At 42.8% G+C, this 16530-nt stretch overlaps 1 pseudogene; it reads right to left on the bottom strand.

Annotated features, from left to right (window-relative positions):
* Window positions 1-476: 476 nt before the first annotated feature.
* On the bottom strand, window positions 477-13468 carry LOC146559027 (period circadian protein homolog 2-like; annotated as a pseudogene).
* Between the last annotated feature and the right edge of the window lie 3062 nt (window positions 13469-16530).

Below are 16530 nucleotides of genomic sequence, written 5' to 3'. Positions count from 1 at the left end.
ATGCTGTGAAGTTTTTTGGGGTTTTTTTGTCGTTTTTCCGTTTTTGTTATTAAATGGGATCATGTGGGGAGTCAGGAATAAACAAACAAAATTGGGCAGGAGAAACTTCTAACAGCAAAGCCTGGCTGCTTCTGACAGCTTGACACTTAGAATAATAAAAAAAAACATTTCAAAATCTTACATATTTAAAAGTAGTAGCTCTCAGTCATTAGCTTTAGATTTATAATGTGCTCTGCCTTTAAAGAGAAATAAATAAAAAAATAGAGACAGGTCTTTTCAAAGAATGTGTGTGTGAGAGATGGAAAAAGTGACTTGCTGTGACAGCACTACTGCCCCCTGTTGGGGTGCATTAGGAACTGGACCACAGTAGCAGTCCTACACCCACACACAAGCAGTGTACACCCTCCTAACCATCACACTCACAACACAGAGTTCTGCTTGTAGTGTGCATGTATGAGTTCTTCAGGATGGTCAGGCACACAGCTGTTTGTCACATCCATAGTGTCTATTTATGCACATGCCCTCTGCTGGCTGTTTAGGAGCCTGATTCCATTTGAGGCTGAGGCTCCCCAGACTGGCTCTGGGTGTTCTGACTGTCTCTGCTCAGCTCCTCGCCCAGCTCGCTCATGTCCATGTCAGGCAGATCCTCTTCGATGGGTTGCCGCTGCCGCATCCTCGCAGTACACACACTCCTGAACACAAACACATGCCATCGTTACCTTACAACATTTATAGATATACATTTAGCTCATTTGAATCCATTTTACAGTTATATTTTTAATTGTTTTGCTTCATTACATTTGTTTTGTCTCATTATTGGCTTGTCAGTTATCTGTAATGACTTTGAGCAGCACTAACTTGCATGAAAACTGCCATCTTCCCTATAAAGTTCATTTGCAGAAAGTAGTGTACAACTATTGTGTTTTTTGCAGAACACAAGTCACGTTATTTTCCATGGTATACTTTTTCAAATTATTTGCAATGGGAGTGCTGTGTGTGTTTTTTTTTTAAACTATGCTTAAAACTGTGTCTGTCCCCCACCTTAACGTTGATGGCAGCAGGCAGGCCTCCCCTCCTCATCCAGGGGTGTTCCTCCACTAGCTCTCGTCGCTGGTCTGATGTGAAGTGAGGCTGGCTCTTCTGCATCTGCCTCAGCCTCTCCTTGTCTTCCCTCAAAACCCTTTGAATATCTCTGATGGTCAGAAAACAAATACATTTGTGTGAACGATATTTAATGGAGTTAAAAGGTTAATACTTCATACAGGTGGTGAAGCTTATAATATTTAATTCCACTTAGTGACTCACCTGGATGGCATTTGATATGTCATCATGACCTTGTCATCAACGTTGGCCATCAGCAGCCAGAGGGGCTCCTGTAGGACATACTTGATGAAATGCTCTCCCTCCCCTCGAGATGAGACTTTGTCCTGCAGCTTGCCGCCTTCAGACCCGCCTCTCCCCTCATCTTGTTTTAGACTTGGGGTCGTGCTCAATAGAGTCGACACTGCCAAAGTATTTGCTGGTGTTGCTGCTCCCTGTGGGGGAGACAAAGACAGAGTCACAAAAAAACCCCCAAAAAACTCTTAAATTTTGTGGAAACTCTTGTCAGACCTCAATGTTCAACTACTGACCTGTTCTGCTTCCAGAACCGCCGCTAGCTGAGGTACCACAGCCAATGCAGCCTGAGCCTAATCCCGAGCCCAGTCCAGAGCCTGACCCTGAGCCCATGGATCCAGACGTGGCTGATCCGGTACCAGAGTGAGAGTCTTCCTGTTCCTGCAGCAAGATGTCCAGCAGGTCGCAGGATGATGAGTTCCCGTCACTGTGAGCCCCGTCTCCTGGAGACTCCACCTAAGACACAAGGTGGTGCACACATCAGAGATAATTCCACACTCACTCTCCACTGGCACGCTGTGACACAGTTTGTGTTTAAGTGCTGGCACTTGTACAAGTTAGTAACTTTGTGTTAGTATTTGTAAATGTCCTGTGGCTCCTACCTGCTGTTGGCTATCAGGCTTGGAGGCGCCTCCGTTCTTATCCCCTGTTGTTCCCACTCCTACAGACGCTGTTGCCGCACTGCCGCCCTGTCCTCCAGCAGAGGCTACTGTAGTGTCCTGACGCTCCACTGAGCGCTGCCCCTCCTCCATGCTCAGCAGATTGAGCTGCAGGGGCGAGCTGCAGCGGGACTCAAACAGCGGCGGTGATGTGGCGGGCTCTCTCGCCCCAGAAGCAGGGGTGGAAGATCGTGACGCCGCACCCTCGCGAGGCTCTGCTGCAGGGGTTTTGGGAGGCTCGCTGGAGAGACTGTAGGGGAAAGGTTGAGGTGGAAAGGGGGCTTGAGCTACAAACTGGGCCTGCATTGGGAAAGACGGCTGGGCGGTGAACGGCTGCTGAGTAGCGAATGCGGACTGAGCAGCCTGGAAAGGCTGCTGGGGGGTGAAGGCAGTCTGCACAGGAAATGGCTGTTGGCTGGTGAAGGGGGGTTGTGTCTGTATCGTGTAGGCTGGCTGAGGGGGCTGAAAGGGCTGCTGGGTAGCGAATGCAGGCTGCGGCTGGGCCTGCTCAGGGAAAAATGGTGGTCTCGGAGCTGCTCCTATTTGTCCTATTTGGGGGAAGATGTAATTGGGTAGCACCAGAGCTACCACAGGTGTAACAATGGGTGCAGGAAACGGAGTGGCAGTGGGCGGGGCTTGGGTGCTCTGCCCTTCTCCAAATCCTGTAGAGAGAGAGCGGTCCGGTCGGGGAGCCTGAGCTGGAGCAGCAGGTGTTGGTGGGTAGAGCGGATATGCAGGGACCATGGTGGGGTAGGACACATTAAAAGCTGACTGCGATGCTTCTGATGGGGACCAAGAGGTCTGGTTGAGGCCCTGGAGAGGGGGGCGTGGTTTACGGTTTGACACAGCGCTGTCTGATGAATCGGGATGCTTCATCCGTGGCTTCTTGGACTTCCTGTTGCGGTTACCCTTCTTGGCAGTAGTTTCTGGCCTAACGGTGCCTTGTTTAGCAGTGCCTCGTGGTCCAGGTGATTCTGAAATGAGGATATAGACGCAGAGGTCAGAATGTCATTTTTGTTGAGCTGGAGAATAAAAAAAATGCATGTAGATGCGCACTAACTGGAGACCAGGAATATACTCCCCACATGAACTGGGAATTTGGTAAAATCATGAGATTAAAAAAGATAAGATTAAAAAAGATAGTCAATGTAAAGGTGAGCCTTATTTCCTCTTTGTAGAACTTTTATTGTGTTTGGTTGCCTCAGTTGTTAAGCTTCTAGCTAAACTATATCTTCTCCCAACAAAGCAGAAAAGCTAAATTTGAAGCTTACAGTACCTTCAACACTGGGTGGACCTCTGTGCTTGTACAGGTATGTGGAACAGTCCCTCTGGAAGCTCCTGGAATTACGGAGCTCTCTGCATCGGTTGAGGAAGGCCTGCTCCTCTTTCTGGGTATGTGCTGCCAGCACCTGCTTGGTCAGGCCCAGCCTCTTGTAGGCCTCCTTTCCTTGGCTGGGTGGAGACACCATACTGACAGGCAGCGCAGGGGGTGCTGGGCTCTCTGCAACATCCTCAATTATCTCTGTACAAAGCAGTGCCATAAACATCAGTCAAATAAACTCATTAAAACACGGCTAATGACAGTCCTGCTATGTTTCTACGGACACAGAAACTCACCAGACTCTGGCTGAGGCTTCTTGTCCCCCACATGTACGATGGTGCTGCTATAGCTGCACTGAGAAGTGATGGACACCACACTCTCCGCCTTACTGGGCAGAGTGAGGGGTGCCAGGGGGCCTCCCACCACAGCAGCTGCCCCAGATGGAGGCTTCTTTAGTGCTTTCATGTTTGACAGGCCTGACTGAGAATCCAACATCAAGGGATCTAAATGAGAAAGATTCTGTTAGTGCTGAGCCAGTACCTTAGACTTTGTGTGCACAGATGCATGATTACTACATACCTGCATTTGTATCCTGAGGCACTTGCATGCCATCCTCTGAGCCTTTCTTGTCATCATCTGAGTTGGAGGAGGTGGTGTTTGAGGAGAACTGGTATTTTCTTTTCACTGTGATGGGTATATTACAACTCTCCAGATACCTAAGAAACAAGAAGGCGTTTTAAATGAGAGAGCTTTGATATTGTGCAAACAGAGCATGATCTCTCTGCCTTTGCACAGGGATTACTGTGCAGATGACTTCATGACCAAATCTATGCCTGACCTGATGACACTATCCAGGCAGCTAATCTGCTGGTAGGAGCACACAGTCTGGTCTTTGTAGGTGAAGCCCTCCATGCTGGCTGCAGTACTGTCTCTGGCCTGCAGAGGGGGCACTGAGTCTTTTGGACGCACAGTTGAATATCTTTGAGCTGCCAATGCTAAAGAGAAGAGGAGATAATATGAGAAACACACACGAGAAGACAGACAGGAGAACCAAAAGACACTCTGCGTGTGTTTCTGCTGTACTTAAATTAATAATCACTTTATTTTGAACTTAATAATTGCCAACTGGACTCACTCTCATGGGTCTTCTTCTGCTCATGTTTGGGAGAGAAGGTGACGGCGCGGGAGATGGGGAATGCAGACCGATCTGAGGGTCCTGATTCCTGAGCATGTGGACATCTTTACAGACCTCCTGGAAAGTCCTGGCGGGCTTGGTCTTGCCTGTGTCCTCTGCTGTGTTCCCTGCTGTAATGTTCCCATTGCTTTCACTGGATGAGCTGATGCTCACCAGCTGCTCATGGGATCCATTGCTGCCATGGCTACCATAACCACTGGAGCCCATATTGTGGACCGGCTGCAGAGAGAGTAGCTGTTAGAGGAGCTGTCAAATGCCTCTTGTGTGTGTAAAAGTGAACCGTGTGCGTGCATACTTGAAGCAGCAGCCGGTGAATCTGTTCACTGATTTCCTGGATGTCTGAATCTATGATCTTCCCTCCATGGAAAGCCGGTGCTGCGAAAACATCTTCGTTCACAGGACCCCTGAAACATGCAGGCATAGAGCTGTCACCTAATGTCCTCATAAATACAGATGTCCAAAAAACAACAAAAAACCCCACCACAGTGGGAATACTTACATGCGCACTTTGTGCCTGCCAATGACGAAGGACACCTTGCGGCTCCAGGGATTGACAAAGCTGGACCAGCTGGTGTCGATTGTGATGTACTCACCGTTTCTTGCACAGAAACGTATTGAAGAATGATCGAACGGCTGACCAGCGTACTGCAGAACTGTTGGTAACAGAAGGTAAAGTGTGAGCGGAAGAGCTCAGAGTATAAGAACGCAGTGAGACAGTCCAGGTATGCATGCAAATGTTCGTACTTTTGCGATGTATTGCCAGCATCAAGGGTCGGTCACTCGGGTGTAGGTTGAGCAGCACGGGGGTCCCTATCAGGTCCTGAGGGAGGTACCCCAATAAAGGCAAAGCCCTATTGGGAAAACAGTAATTACTTTAGTAGAAAACAGGCCAGCAGGATGACTTCACACAAGGCACCACTGTAAGGATCATAGAAGGATTCAGTCCACTCACCTCTCATCCACATCCCTGGAACACACAGTTAGGGGTGTGTGTTGTAGTGAAGATACGCTTGTCAGGAGGTATTCTGGGAGCTAGGTGTGCGAAGGGAAGGGAAAAAATGTCAGTAAACAAAATGATTGTACAGTAATCCCCTGAAACAAAAGGATGATAGCATCTCTTGTTTCACATTAAAAGGATTAAACTCACACGAGCTGGTTTTGAACTTTCAAAACATGAGCAAGGGGATTGATCGGTAATAAACTGATCAATTGGATTTAAAAAAAACAAAAACAACTATGAAACAATGAATCTATTATTGAATCTTAAGCACTTTCTGAAGGCTGCTTTTGTTATTAAAGCAGACCTGGACCCTTGTCCAACTAATTAGTTTAATTAAAACCTTATTTAAAAAAATGTGACACATTAAAAAAAAAAAAGTTAATCAGATTAAAATGGCCTTGCAGAAAAAATGTAACACTATTTCCTTGTTTTCCAGGTGATCAGTTTTTATAGTGGCGACAGTATTGGGTGGATGATAACTTGTTTATAGAGATTATCATAAGGCTCACCATCTGTTCAAGTACACACATGGATAAAAACAATAACTAATAAAAAAAATCCCATAAGCATCTTTCTCTGGTACATTTCAGGCTGTCATCTCTGATTTGCATAGTCTAACTAGTATAAGTTTAACTAGTCTGTGCCATCTATGGTTCAACTTCTAAACGTGTGAAACAAATGACTTTATTTTCCATCTGATACATGTCAGAAGTAACTGGTAAACAAAATAAAACTGCATTCATTATTGGGTGATACGCTTGAGTGCTTTATTAAAACAGTGCAGTTCTCACCTTCATATCCAGAGTGCACCCTCTCAGCCAGCAGGAGGCAGCAGAACTGCTCCTCAGCCAGCTCAGCGTCCTGGACCTTCATTAGGTACGGAGTCATCCGGAAAGGATAGTATTGGAGGTCTCCTTTACGGTCCTTGCCACCACTAGAATGCAAACACACAATGTCAAGACCCTTTCATAATAATGAATATTGGGTTTTTTTGCCTTTCAAAATAAAATATTTAAAAAAATAAAGAAAAACGAGCTAAAAGCATTAAGAGATCCTTTTACCAGTTTATCTACTAATCACGTAGTGAAATTACTGTAATTATTTAGTTAACTGTGGTTTTAGTCCTAAGCTCATCATTTCTTTCATAAAAACAACATTTGTGGTAGAAAATACTGCATCTTGTAGAAAAATTAACTCAAACTTACAATGCTCAACCTAACCCTCTTCTGTCACACCAACAATCCTCTTTCTACATCCATGAACCTTTCTTTTGATCCTCCTGTTATCCATGTTCAGGCATATTCCTCCTCTATACATGTCCAAACCAGCTCAACCTATATTATATAAATATACAACTTTAAAGTTTAAATGAGCAATAGCAGGTACCCCATCTGGCCACTAGATGGAGATGAAGTTCAAAAGCTCAAGGCTGCTGACTTCCTTCCTCCCTCTCACTTTTCCCCTCTCCTACCCACCATCCCTCCTCTGACTCAGAGCTTGCTTGGACAGGAAACTGTGACTCAAAGCAGCTGCCGACTGCTGCCACTCACCTGATGCGGCAAAAGAAGGATTTCTCCTGCATGCACTCCGTGGGAGATGACTCTGAATAAAAAGAAGAGGGGAAAAAGGTCGGATGAATAATTGAATTAGCATGAGTAGTTCCCACTCAGCCATCTGTCAGTCATCAATATTCAAAATACTCTTCAGCAGACCTGAGATGTTTGCCTCTCATGTGTCATAGATAAGAATGCAAGAGATGCAATTATACTACAAAAGTTTATTTTTTTTTTAAAAAGTCATTTTTGAGACAATTTACAAAAAAAAAAAATTATAGCTGCTTATGAGTGGAAATGCTGGAATTCACTGGACTGATACCAGCTTCCAGTTGTTAAAGTGGGAGTGCAATCAACTATAGAACATAAGTCCCTTTGGAGAAAATTTTTGAAAGATAATGCACAAATTTGTAATCTCTGAAATGAGTTTTAGTAGAATTTATATGACCACTGGGCAGAAAATTATATTACAACCCACTAATTCACCAACTCTGTGATAAGAAGAACCTAAATGCAATACAACCTGAAGGTGTACACATCATCAGTTAACACAGACCTGACTGCCAAACATGCCACATTTGTTAGCGTCATACATGTATTAATGTGTGATTGAGAATGCTAATGAAATATGTGCTATGCATGTATGAACATGAGTATGTGGAGGAAATACTTCCATGTGCAGGTGGTGCATGTGTTTCATATTGGTTTGCTGCGTGACCCTATTTTGGAAATTTTACCATCCGTGTCTACAGTGCCCCTTACCATACTGTACGACCAATTATGTCAAGGAGGCAAAAATTTATCTAATTTATATTTATACATATACACGTGTGAGCTTTTGTGGAGCTCAAACCTGCATTCGTCATCCTTACCTGCTCCTGTGCACATGCTCCATGAGGGCAGGCGGTATGGTGTGGTGAAGCTGTAGAACACGCTGACATCCTGGGGAGTCAAGAACTCCACAAACTTGGCGTTGTCGAACACTTCCCGCTTGCAGTTCAAGATGGATGCTGCCTGGTCAGAGATGTAAACAATCTTCCCCGTGATGAGAGACACTGCTACAGCGAATATATCCTAAAGGCAAAAACAAAAAGATATTAATCATTTAGGATTACCAAATTAGGTACTTCTAGCCCTCTCAGAAGATTTAAAAACACATCTTCAAACTGACTACTACTCAGATGACAGATCGGCTGCTCCTTATCATCCCCCACTTTATTCTTTATCTTACGTCTGTTATTTTTTCCACATCAACTTCAAGAATAAATAAACAATAAAGCTTGTTCTTTTTCTTTTTTATAATGGTCATCACCCCTGTGGAGAAAACTCTGCCTTTTCTGGCTTCCCTCTTGAATGCTATAATTAGGTTTCTTGAGACAGACTTTCTCCTGCTTTGTTGCCTTAACAGTGCAGGGAAATGGGGGTGGTGGTGGTGGTATCCAAATAAAACTGTAAGATTGTAGGTAGTGAGCCTAGAGTCTTAGGCTCACTACCTGCAAGCCCATGGATGCGTCTGATTTACTAACATACATACATGCACTGACACACACTTTACACGAATAAACGTGTTGGGCCACAACTCTTAATCTGTAAATTCAGGTGTTTTCAGTCTCATGGCTACGAGTGTATATAATCAAGCATCTAGTTATGCAGTTATGCAACTAGATCTTCCTAAATTTGGAGTCTGGCTGAGTGTTACTGGACTAGGATGCCACTGTTGTAACAAGTCAGCTTGTTAAATGTCTTCCCTCTAAGATCTTCCATGATCAGCTGTAAGTGGTATTATTGCAATGGGCGAGTCACAGCATATCAACCACAAAGCAGCAGACCACATAAAGTTAGAGAGCTGTATTGACTGTAAGTGCTGAGGTGCATAGTGCAAAAAAGTAAAAGTCGTCAATAATGTGCTGATTCCGTAACTGCAGACTTCCAAAACTGATATGGTATTAACATCAGCACACAAACTGTGTACCAAGAGCTTCATGGCACAACCTTTTATGGCTGAGCAGCTGTATGCAAACTTTACATCAACAAGCACAAACTCAACCGCTGGACGGAGCGGCGTCGAAAGTGAGCGATAAATTGCACCTCTCTTTAGTGAAAGAACTTTGACTGCACAGAGCCCTGACCTGAACCCCATCTAACATCTATGGGAAGAACTAGAAATTGGAAGTTGTATCCAATATTGCTATCTAACCTCACAAAGGCACTTCTGGATGAATGGGAAACAAATTCCCACACACGCGCACGCGCACACACACACACACACCAGCTGACTGGCCATATCTCACTTGCCAACTTCATTGCTACCAAATCTAAGTAGAAATGAAAGTTGGCTAACTTGCCAAGTTACTTCACCAGCTAATATGACTCATGATACAAACTTCTGAATAATGTTGAAAAAACACGGACGATACTTAACAGTAAATCATAAAATGTCTCAAAGAAAGAAAATAACTAACAGTTGTTTTCTATAGTAACAGCTAATAGCTAGCCAATTAGCTATATAGCATGTATCTGATATTGGTAGTTTGCTCATCTCCATAACTTTTTTATCATTAATAACAGTAGCTCAGGTGGCAGAGCAGGTCAGCCACTAGTCAGAAGGTCGGTGGTTCGATCCCAGGCTGCCTCCTGGCTGCATGCCAAATATCCTTGGGCAAGATACTAACCCCATGTTTGCCTACTGGTGGTGGTCAGAGGGCCCGGTGCCGCCAGTGTCCGGCAGCCTCGCCTCTGTCAGTGCGCCCCAGGGCAGCTGTGGCTACAATGTAGCTTGCCATTGCAAGTGTGTGAATGTGTGTGTGAATGGGTGAATGACTGAATGTAGTGTGAAGCGCTTTGGGGTCCTTAGGGACTAGAAAAGCGCTATACAAATGCAGGCCATTTACCATAACATTGGTTTTCACCATTCAGGCATAAGACTGGTTTAGCTGTTTATCCTTTAAGATGAGGTAAAGAGCGGTGGTACTTACGTTGTTTTTAAGGGTGTATTCCGAGGTGATGCTGTTGATTTCCTCAATGGTGTAAGATGTTACATCAAACCCTGGTGGCTGACTGTCGTTATTCATCAGCATCTGGTAGTACTCCTCATTGGCTGCAACCAAGACAATATGGATAAGTGAACACGTGAGATAAAAGTTTATTTTCAGTATGTAAGTAAGTATAACATCAGTCATACAACATGAACACACAGATAAAAACAATGCACACAAGGCAAGTCTTACCTTTCACCTGTTTGATACAGCGCAGTGCATACTTGAGAGTGTTGACAGTGCTCGACTTGCCCTTGCTCCTTTTTTCTGACGGCAAGTGCATCTTCAGCTCCTTGAGCGTCTTGAAGAGCTCCTTCTGTGTCTTAGCTTTGGCTGACTGTTCACTGCTGCAGGACCCAAATGAGACAGAGACATGTGTGTCAACATGACAAGATCTTACCATTGATGTCACACTCGGCTTTCCAGCAAAGGAAGCAGAACAGGAGGGGAACGTACTGACAAGGGGTTTTAGACCTTTCTGTTCACATTTCCAATTGTTGTTGCATTAAATACCAGTAGATTTGGGCTGGGCTTTTTTTCAGAAGTGTACTAACCTGCAGCCACTGGTTGATGGGTTGTCCTGCTCGGAGCTCACCAGACTGAAAGCATTGGAGCTGCTTGGCGGGGAGGGGCTATGAGAGTTTGAGCTGTAATCACAAGGACAATGTCATGTTATGAACAAAGGTGTGCAGGAAAACCAGAAAACGCATAACAAAAATGAAGAGCAAACATTTTAAGTGATTCAGGAATTTGATGCTATAGGCTGTTCTTAGAATTGCACCGTCATATGAGCTGCTCTTTTTTTTAAATATTGGAAGGACAAATAAAGAAAGTGAACAAGTGTTAAGTGTAATTAACCAATTATATTCACGTGCGCTTTTCAAGTCACATGAAAATTTATATTTAAAAAGAAAATTTCAAGTCCTTAATTAATTTAGTTACCTCTGAGGCAAATACTAAACCTTGAAAAGAAGACTACTATGATAATGTATAGTGGAAAAAAAAGAAAGAAAAAAAGGAGCATTCAAGAAACGCAAAGTGCAATGGAAAATTCTGTGGGCAGTTAAACAACCAGGTCAAGCCACCCACAAAAAGCTTTTTTGAACAAGTTATAAACTGACTTTTGGCATAGACTTTTTACAAACATGCATTTTATTTCTCTTGGATGTTTGCCTCAAATTTAAATCGTGACACAAAGGTTCACAAAGTTTGTTCTTAAACGTGATAACGTCCTATTTTGAAACAGAGTATGAAGAGTATGACAAACGGATGTGGTTCTGTGGACACTGTACAGTCGATGCACAGACAGTATAAAAGATGGATGCAGCTACCGTGATGTCATCCACTGGTTTCTGATGTACCGTTTAGTCTCTTAAGTCTCGAGATTAGCACTTTCACCTTTGCAATCTTCTTTTCCCTTTTTAAATTTTAGATGACATGAAATTAGTCACTGAAGCAATAAACTTATTAAGAAGGACATTAACTCATTCACTGCCAGCCATTTTCAAATCAGGTAACTCCCCACTGCCAGGGTTTTTGAGCATTTTTACTCATTTTTGAAGAGCCACAGAAAACTGTGTGTTATGATCATATAAACGCTGAACCTACCAAAATGAAGAACAGACTCTCTTCTTTCATCCAAAAAAAAAAAAAAAAAAAAGCTTTTTTCTACCATTTACCATTCTTTAGTAATCAGCTGTAGAAGAGAGGTGGGTTCCACCAAAAATGCCTGTTTTGACCAAAAAAAGGGAGAAAACGAGCTTTTTGTGAAAAATACATTTCAAGCAGAAAAGTGCCTTTGACACTAATATTTCTTGCTTTGTGACACCTCTAACATATAAAATAGTTTCTCACTTCTATAAAACAGAAATAACACTGAGGAAGGTTATGTTTTATCAAAACAAATTATTTACAAATATATGTAAAAATAAAATTCACTGACAAGCTGCCCGAGGTTGTATTCTAGCCCCTCCCATTGAAAAACGTAATTGACGTCTATAGACGTCAATGGCAGTGAATGAGTTAAGTTAGAAAGACATTTTCTCATATACTTCTAAGGAATAGGGCTTTTAAGCAAGCCCTATTATAAATCCCAAGTTCAATCTATCAGAGTCAGTGGAATGAAGGAAACACAGTATTAGGTGTGGAGTCTAATCAAGATGAGGCGTCACTGTTGCAAGTATAGCTGACATGTGTTTCCAGTATTTTCTCCCCCCTCGTGGATGTAAATGGAGATGGAGACAGCATCAGCATTGGATATGTAACAACAATCTTCACCAAGTGTGCCATTTTCTTCAAACAAGACTATTATTTAAAGGATTGCATCTCAGAATCCCATATGGTTAATCAAAAAAAGATGAGGCCACCAGAAAACTATAAGTGGGAACCGAATTGAAATCAAATTTAATGACATGTAATTATCAGGTCCAATAATATGAGTGTGAGCTGAGTATTTCACACCCTAATGAGTATGGGAAATAGTGAAATATCAATAAACTAGAAAGAGTCTCAATAATATTCACTTTTCCTGCAGTTTCTCTTCCAAAAAACAAAACAAAACAACAACAAACAAACAAACAAACAAAACAAAAAAACCCCAAAACAAAACATTTTGATATGAACCTATATGTCATGATTAGGAATAAACACCAATTCCCAACTTGCTTTCCTCCAGCTTAAGCAGTCTACTGGACTATAGCAATGACTCAGCCCAGCAAAACTCAAACAGCCCTTCAATGACTTTAATGAACCTTAATTCCGTGACCTAGTTGGTCCGCTCCCCCCCACCGTGGTGGGAAAAAGAAAAAGAAAAAAAAAAAAAAAAAAACTTCATTTACCACGATTCAGTGGTTTCGATGAGTTCTCACCTCTTGTTGCTCCCCGAGGACTCCATGAGAGCGGAATCCTTGCCATTGCCGTTTGAGCTGCCCACCGACTCGTTGCCGTGGGACTCATTGCCATGTGACTCGTTGCCATGGGATTCTGTCCCGCTCCCGCTCGAACCACTGCCACCCATCTCCACATCCTCGTGCAAAGGTGGGCGCGGTCTCTTCCTGTCATCATGCGGGGACCCCGGGTGCTCGTGGCTGCTATCGCTCCCCTCGGAGGCCAATCCTAACTCTGGTTCGAGTTCGACCCCATCTTGCCCGCCACAACCCTCACTGTAGCTGGCCATGCGGTGAAGCTGGCTAATGGAGCTGCAGGGAGTGCCCTGCGCTTCCTCCACGTGCAAGCCTGCCCTTTCCCGGTTCCGTTCACACACGTCCAGGGTTGAGTACAGGTACTGCTTTGGATCACTATCCTCAGACATGGGACAAGTTAGTGATGGAAGATTAAGTTACCTTCCACATGGCAATGCCACAAAGTTGATGGCACTGTAGCATAAATGGGGTTGTTGTCTCAGGAGTGGAAATGCAGTCTGAAATAAACAAACAAGACAAAAACAAAACAAAAACAGGTGAAATTACTCATACCAACACTTTACAGCACAGTACACTTCTAATGATAGAAGATCAATAGCAGAAGGAACACAACTCTAATATTAGAAGCAATCAATGTGGATTAAATCAACCCATCTATCAAAGTACAGTAGCCATGACTTTGATCTGATCAACCTGTGTGGCCTCACATCTCCACATTTTCAAAAGTCAACCATAAATAAAAAGGGCACCACAGCACAGATAGAATGATCTTGCTGTTACACAAACACTAACACAGTCACACCAAAGGAGCTGCCATACAGCTTTCAAAAGGTTTGCACAGTAAATAGGCCAGTCGTTTTGCCCTTTCCAGGTAGACATCAGTCCCAGACCAGCTTAATCTGGTTCAGTTTTTCAAATAAAAGGTGAGTCTCCAGAGATGAAACACAGGTCTGCTGACACAGTACAAACAAAAACCTCCGCTGCCTGCACATAATCAGGACCAACTTGGATGTGAGAAGCAGAAACAAAACAAAAGCATGAAAATTGGGTTTTATTGTTTAAATAGTCTCCTGTATGGATGGCTGCATCACAAATTACACAATGAAGCAGTAGGAGGAAAACCTGACAAGCAGTCTTTAAGAGAAACAGCCGTATCATTAATGTTAAAGATACAGCTCCCACACATACACATTAACTGTCCATATTAAAAATCAAAGATAGCCTTATGTAACACAGTACAGTGACCGTGGATGCACAGTCCTTTTAGCAATTACCTTTAAAAAAAAAAAAAAAAAAACATATTATATTTCATAATTATTTAAGTGAATATATATGGCCTGTGTTCTCATTCAAGTCAGTGTTAGAACTGACCTGGTCATTGTGTGGCCCCTAGACCACATTAGGCCCTTTAATTGTCCCTGAGCAGCCCTCATGAGTTTAATGGGAAATTAGGACTTCCCAATGCTTCCCATTTTAGCCACCAATAGCACTTTATACTATATAATACTGAACAGAACTAAGTTCAGCTTATTGGTGTGACCCTCCAAAACAGTGGCCCTTTGAGAAAACTAATTGTCCACTTCTGTGTTAGAAGTTCAGCCATGCTGTAAATAGAGACCTTTTTTCACTTGCTTCTGGAAAGCCGCAATTAAATAAGAGCCTTTAGAAGATCTTGGGGAGTAAAAGCTGGTCTCCAAAAGACAAATACAAGATCCAGTTTTATCAGTTTTTATCCTCCTACAATTACCTCAGCAGTGGTTGGAGCTATTCGTGTCTTTCAAAGCTGAACAGGAAATACCGGCAACAGGTACTGAGGCCAAATCCAAACTATTTTACTGTTTTGCTGCTCTCCAGTGTCAGGTTGCAGCTATTTATGTAAGCGCGCACATTCAGCAGCCTGTCTATTCTTCTCTCTCTTTACATAAGCACTTTTACATAACTTCTCAAAGTTTTAAGAGTAGGTTCTTCATTTTTTTTTAAAACTAGAAATATATATAAAAACACAACCCAGCAGACTTTCCAAACCACCCACTCCACTTAGAAAATGACCCACTCTTGTTTAAAGGAGGCAGCAGCCAGGCGCTGTGAAGAGATGTTTTATTGGCTGCTGGAAATGACCAATCGGCAGAGAGCAAGGAGTTACAACTGGTTAGAATAATGTCACCCAAACAAAAGAGAGACCACAGCTTGTAATCATGGCAACAAAATATTTATTCCTATTACTATTATTTACATTCTCTTTAAGGAAATAAGACCAGCATTTCCTAGAATTGTGTCCTCTAGTTACTTTCTATACATGTCAGCACATATCTCATAAAATCACACGGTAAATTTTGTTTACAATATACGAGCTAAAGTTAGTTTTATTGCTCAGATTATTTCATATAGGGAGCCTGAAGAGCTAATAATAAATGCACAAAAAGAGAAAAAAACATTAGGTTAACAGACAAAAAACTAAGTAATTGAAGTATGTTTATGTAAATCATTCCCCACATGTGCTTATGTGGGAGCAGTCCACTATGGATAAACTGAAGCTTTACTAAACTGTAAATCACACACAAACACGACCATATGTTAAGCACTGATCCCTGAAACTCGTGCAAACTGTCATAACACCGGCTCCTCTGTGGACATAACACAGAACAAACCATACATGAAACTGCTGAAGAAAATCTGACTACTATCCTGTATTTTAAGTGTGTTCAACTTCAATGAAAGACCATGCAGTGCAGACGTTGGCTTACCAGTGACCCCCCTTCCTCCATCAACATAACAAGAAACACCAGCATCCAAGCACAAAAGTACAACTCCAACCACCAGAGAGTCTTCCCAAACTCTCTGCAACACTGCCGAACACGTCACTGAGCAGAATAATGACATAATGAAACTGAACTCCCTCTGCTTCCAGCTCAGCCCTCAACTAGAGGGCTTCTACAGCCAGCACACTAGCACAGATCTCAGGCATTATACAACCCTGCTCCAGTCACATGGATTTGGCCATAGCGCAGCACAAAGCTATGGTAGCCTTGTTTCATAAAACCCACATGGTTTGTCTTGTAAGTAGCGCCTCCTGAAGTGCACTTTTTTACTGGCATGCGAAACTGAAATCACATGAAGACCAATAAAGGCATACTGTTACATTTTTGAGAAAAATAAACTCATCTGACAATCCACACAAAGTTAAAACATGGCTTAACAAATATTAGTGGAAGACAACATCAATATAGATGTAGAAAGATGCTGCACATACGGTGGCAAAACCTATCATTTTTACTTAACCCCCTCCTGTTATGGCCCATCTCAATATGCAATAAAAATGGCATCAGACCGAGTGAGTTACATCACAGTGTAGGCCACCAACTTAAGATATTACTTATTAATGATGACTGCTGACATACAAGTTGTAAAAATTGTTAAAGAAGACACCGGGGTGTGTGTGTGTGTGTGATTA

This window comes from Mchenga conophoros, linkage group LG14 (assembly GCF_057382185.1).
Source record: "Mchenga conophoros isolate Kocher_MC1m ecotype Shallow Benthic linkage group LG14, M_conophoros_male_GT1.1, whole genome shotgun sequence".
Classification (NCBI taxonomy): domain Eukaryota; kingdom Metazoa; phylum Chordata; class Actinopteri; order Cichliformes; family Cichlidae; genus Mchenga; species Mchenga conophoros.
This window is presented reverse-complemented; position numbering and strand designations above follow the sequence as displayed.